This window comes from Pseudophryne corroboree, chromosome 9, assembly GCF_028390025.1.
Source record: "Pseudophryne corroboree isolate aPseCor3 chromosome 9, aPseCor3.hap2, whole genome shotgun sequence".
Lineage (NCBI taxonomy): Eukaryota > Metazoa > Chordata > Amphibia > Anura > Myobatrachidae > Pseudophryne > Pseudophryne corroboree.
The window spans coordinates 468,590,402-468,596,219 of NC_086452.1; the positions used below are offsets into that span (position 1 = coordinate 468,590,402).

The 5,818-nt window shown below is 46.5% G+C and overlaps 1 protein-coding gene across 1 annotated transcript in view; it reads right to left on the bottom strand.

Annotated features, from left to right (window-relative positions):
* PDE6H (phosphodiesterase 6H) overlaps positions 1 to 4,852 on the bottom strand; it is a 78,251-nt gene extending 73,399 nt beyond the window's left edge. Inside the window, exon 1 of the mRNA XM_063941340.1 lies at positions 4,765 to 4,852. The gene's annotated coding sequence lies outside the window, so the exon portion shown is untranslated. The remainder of the gene's footprint in view (positions 1 to 4,764) is intronic.
* Positions 4,853 to 5,818: the final 966 nt, after the last annotated feature.

Below are 5,818 nucleotides of genomic sequence, written 5' to 3' on the forward strand. Positions count from 1 at the left end.
CGGATTTTTATTTATCCAGCGCGATGGAGGCGATCGGCCAGATTTGCGACACTGCTCGAATTTCCTTCCAGGCAGCAGCGATATTATAAATTACTTTACTGCTATCTCTAACTCAGATATAAACCATAGTAAAACATAATATATTCACTTATCATTATGAGTTTGTGGTTTTGCAACCCTTGTGATATTTACGCTGTTCCCTATCGCGCACCAGAGTCCATCTGTCAGCAGTCCATTCATCTGGCAACATTTTATTGCCAGTGGGAGGAACCTGGTGTACCGGGAAAAAGAACCTATGTAAAGAGAACATACAAACTCTACACATACAAGACCATGGTGGGAGCCAAGCCGATGACCTCGGTGGTGTCAGGTGGCAATGCTAACCATTGTGTCACAGTGCTAGATGATTGTTCTTGGGGGAGGACTGATGGCTCCCCAGACAAGTCAATACTCTTATTTATTACCATTGGAAATATTTAGCTCACAATACTTATGCGCAGAATTCAGATTTCTTAGGCAATGGTTTATGCATGTGATGACCAAAATGACCGTGAGCAAACATGTAAGCCAGGTCCAAACAGGAGACAATTCTAAACCAAGGATGTAGCTACCATAGGTGCGGGGGGTGCAGCCCAGAGCTGAGAGGGGCCACCTTCCCTGTCAAAGATACATGTGTTATATACATGGGCGTAGCTACCATAGGTGCAGGGAGTGTAGCTGCTATGGGGCCCAGAGCTGAGAGGGGCCACCTTCCCTGTCACAGTTACATGTGTTATATACATGGGCGTAGCTACCATAGGTGCAGGGAGTGTAGCTGCTATGGGGCCCAGAGCTGAGAGGGGCCCAGAGCTGAGAGGGGCCACCTTCCCTGTCACAGTTACATGTGTTATATACAGGGTGTAGCTACCATATGTGCTGGGAGTGCAGCTGGTATGGGGCCCAGAGCTGAGAGGGGCCACCTTCCCTGTCACAGTTACATGTGTTATATACAGGGTGTAGCTACCATAGGTGCAGGGAGTGCTGCTGCTATGGGGCCCAGAACTGAGAGGGGCTACCTTCCCTGTCACAGTTACATGTGTTATACACAGGGTGTAGCTACCATAGGAGCAGGGAGTGCAGCTGCTATGGGCCCAGAGCTGAGAGGGGCCAACTTCCCTGTCACAGTTACATGTGTTATATACAGGGTGTAGCTACCATAGGTGCAGGGAGTGCAGCTGCTATGGTGCCCAGAGCTGAGAGGGGCCAAATTCCCTGTCACAGTTACATGTGTTATATACAGGGTGTAGCTACCATAGGTGCAGTTAGTGTAGCTGCTATGGGCCTAGAGCTGAAAGGGGCCACCTTCCCTGTCACAGTTACATGTGTTATATACAAGGGTGTAGCTACCATAGGTGCAGGGAGTGCAGTTGCTATGGGGCCCAGAGCTGAGAGGGGCCACCTTCCCTGTCATAGTTACATGTGTTATATACAAGGGTGTAGCTACCATAGGTGCAGTGAGTGCAGCTGCTATGGTGCCCAGAGCTGAGAGGGGCCACCTTTCATGTCATAGTTACATGTGTTATATACAGGGGTGTAGCTACCCTAGGTGCAGGGAGTGCAGCTGCTATGGGGCCCAGAGCTGAGAGGGGCCACCTTCCCTGTCACAGTTACATAGAAAAAGTTCCAGCTAGACTTTGAAAACTGATTTCTGCCACCCACACAAGGAGGTTTCAGGTGGCCCCAGCAATTGGACCACCTGACAGCATCCACCCTTTCCCTGTCTAGAACCATCATCCGCTCCACCTCGTGCAGAATTAAATCCACCACCACTTCACAAGGAAGGATTTTATTTCTTAGGGAAACCTGACACCGTGCCATCCGTGTGTGATATCTAACTACTAAACTGACTAAATCGTGGTCAAATTAAATACACCATATCTTTTGAATGCTTTTCTAAGCCCACTCTGGGTAACTAAGCCCCGAAAGGCACGGGATACCCAAAGCTCCTGAAACTCTCTTGTAAACTGTTACATTAAATTGCACTTGATCAAAAAATGGTCCATTGTCTCCACCTCCCCTAGACATTCCTCCCGTGGACAACCACGATCATTGGCATTTCTCCACATCATGTTCCCCTTTACGTAAAGCTTCCCATGGAAAGAAAGCCAAGCAATGTCTCTAAACTTCAACGGTATTCTCTCTGAATTTATGAGAGCTAATCCAGCAGAAGCGACATCACTTGGGCAATCCCTTAGTGACAGCAGAACATGAAAATGGGTTCTCAAAATCCTCTCCCCCCAACTCCTTCCTGGAAAGGTTTTTGACTTCACCCACTTCCAGACCCCAACGCTTTGTCACCTTCAAGCTCTGGACAACGTAGATCGGAAGATACCCTTTCCGAATTTGAGGATTCTTCACTTGGCCACCACCTAACCAAAGTTTGAGGAAGGGGGACACCCAGACCTCAAATCCACTTACCCATCAAGGAGGAGTTTCTAACAATAAACTCCCAAGGTTAAGTTTTAAAAAGGTTGTAACAAAAAAGACTATAGGGTTGATCATGCCAGCCCCTCCATCTTTCCTCGACTTGTAAGTAATACCTCTCTTGATTAGATTCATCCTGTTTCCCCAAAATAAAAGGAAAAACAAGGAGTTCAATCTGACCCATAAAGACTGAGGCAAAAAGCACACATAGCTGACATATAAAAATAACAGGATCAGGTAAGTTTTGCACAAATCCACCCTTTCCCTGAAAGATAATTTACATCTCTTCCAGCACTCCACTTTCTTGGCAGCATTCTCCAGACACCTCACCCAATTTAGAGTGGCATAATCACCATGGTCAAAACAAATACCTAGAATCTTTATCTGAGGACTGGCCAGGGGGAGACTGTCCGGAAGGGAAAATTCTTTCCCTTCTTCTCCCATCCAGAAAGCTTCACCCTTCTCTTGGTTTACCCTAGAGAACGAGGCTACAGAGTATTCACAGATGAGCTCTTCCACGTCATGTGCCTCTGCCACTGATGACAGAACAAAGGGTGACATCATCTGCATAGGCCACTACCTTAAAAGGGAACTCTGGGCTCAGCTGCACCCCTCCCACCGTACCGTTCTCTACCCTTCTTATGAAGGGGTCAATCGCGAATACATATAGGAGGGGGCTCAGGGGACAACCCTGACGGACTCCAGAGCTCACCTCAAAAGTAGGACCCACCCAACCATTAACAAGCGGGAAGCTCTCGGCCTGACTGTATATTGTTCTCAGCCAATTCACCACCCTGACTGGAAAACCATACCTTTCAAGTAGGGCCCATAGGTACTCATGATTTACTCGGTCAAAAGCCTTAGACTGATCCAATACCAGCAAGTATTTTCCCCATTTCTCAGCACGGCACCGCTCTATGGCTTCCCGGACAGCACTAAATGCGATTCGGCCCTTCACCGTACAATGCTGAGATGGGGAAAGCAGTTCTGAAAATTCTGACAACCTGTTGAAAAGTATCTTTGCCAAAATCTTCCTATCTGTATGTTACGCACACCAGTGCTAACAGGAGTATACCGGTGTATGAACAGAGAGGGAAGCGAAGCAAAACGAACTCACAGACAGTATAACATAACATATACAGGGGGTGATGGAATAACTAATAAACACAAAGTGAACGGAGAAGCCCAAAGGCACAGGAATTGGGTGTCTCCCTAGTGTCAGGAATGCTCAGATGGAATAGAGCGGACAATGAAGCGATGTGTAGTGATTTCACATGTGGAGCACCTGAAATGATGTTGCTAAGAGCAACAGAAAAAACCCCAAAGGGTTACCAACGGGTGTGGGAATAAACTCCTTGGTCAGAGATAGAAATATAGACACAAGGAGAGTATCCACAATCCTAACCCCCACTTGCAGGGCACAGGTTCAGCTTACTGCCACTAAACTGACACCTGGACGCCCTGCACAGTGAGGGAGGATTAAGCAAGCAGGTCTGAGAGTACAGCCGCAAACCTGCTGGGTTCACAGAATAGCAAAAGAACCCCAGCAGGTCAAACAACTGACTCCAGTCTTACTGCTAAGTCCGGATTGGCAGAATGAAGTACCGAATCCCAAGGCCTATTCGCAGTAAGCAACAAGTAAATACAAAGTCACACAGTACTAGCTAACTCTCTGGAACTGACTAACAAACAAAGATTCAGCAGCATTTGCCTAGCCTGAGAGGATGGTTTATATGCAAGAAACAGGATGGGGATTAACCCCTGGTGCCCCCCAGCACACCAAACTATATGGGTAACATGACTTGAAAACCTACATATAATAGAAATCCAGAGGTCTTCGTTACATATATCTGCAGAAATATGGCAAAGCCACCAGGCCTCGACAAGGCTCCTCTGATGCTGGTGGTCCTAAATCTAATACTATATCTGGGCCTGGGGTGCAGAACCCCACAAATCGGCACAGGCCAGCCACCCCAGGGCAGCACACATGTGAGAAGGTAAAGTGTTAGTATGTGTTAAAGGGAACGCTAAATCTGTATACAAAAAGTGACACACTAGTGACAGTGTAATTAAAAGACCTAAAGGATTAATAACAGTGTTAAGGGGGGTGCTAAATAAATATTATAGTGTGCTACCCCACAGTAGCCCAGCCACTCCAATCAGGGGGAGCCGCACCCCAGACCCATCTCCAGTACCAATAATAATAATAATAATAAATAATAGCCCTTCTGGGTCATACTAAATATAGTGCCACATGATAATGGCACCTAACAGATATATCCAAATTGAGAGCTAACTTACCTGGAGCCACCCCTGGGATCTCCATGTGGCACTGTAGGAGCCAGCATGCCCTCCAAACACTGGTCCCATCTATGCCTCTCATACTAGCAAAACAGAATGTAAGTTGCTCATATCAATTTGACAATATACTTCAGGTGCTTGAAAGGGAGGGGTAATTCTAAGCAAGAAACAGGATGGGGATTAACCCCTGGTGCCCCCCAGCACACCAAACTATATGGGTAACATGACTTGAAAACCTACATATAATAGAAATCCAGAGGTCTTCGTTACATATATCTGCAGAAATATGGCAAAGCCACCAGGCCTCGACAAGGCTCCTCTGATGCTGGTGGTCCTAAATCTAATACTATATCTGGGCCTGGGGTGCAGAACCCCACAAATCGGCACAGGCCAGCCACCCCAGGGCAGCACACATGTGAGAAGGTAAAGTGTTAGTATGTGTTAAAGGGAACGCTAAATCTGTATACAAAAAGTGACACACTAGTGACAGTGTAATTAAAAGACCTAAAGGATTAATAACAGTGTTAAGGGGGGTGCTAAATAAATATTATAGTGTGCTACCCCACAGTAGCCCAGCCACTCCAATCAGGGGGAGCCGCACCCCAGACCCATCTCCAGTACCAATAATAATAATAATAATAATAATAATAATAATAATAGCCCTTCTGGGTCATACTAAATATAGTGCCACATGATAATGGCACCTAACAGATATATCCAAATTGAGAGCTAACTTACCTGGAGCCACCCCTGGGATCTCCATGTGGCACTGTAGGAGCCAGCATGCCCTCCAAACACTGGTCCCATCTATGCCTCTCATACTAGCAAAACAGAATGTAAGTTGCTCATATCAATTTGACAATATACTTCAGGTGCTTGAAAGGGAGGGGTAATTCTAAGCAAGAAACAGGATGGGGATTAACCCCTGGTGCCCCCCAGCACACCAAACTATATGGGTAACATGACTTGAAAACCTACATATAATAGAAATCCAGAGGTCTTCGTTACATATATCTGCAGAAATATGGCAAAGCCACCAGGCCTCGACAAGGCT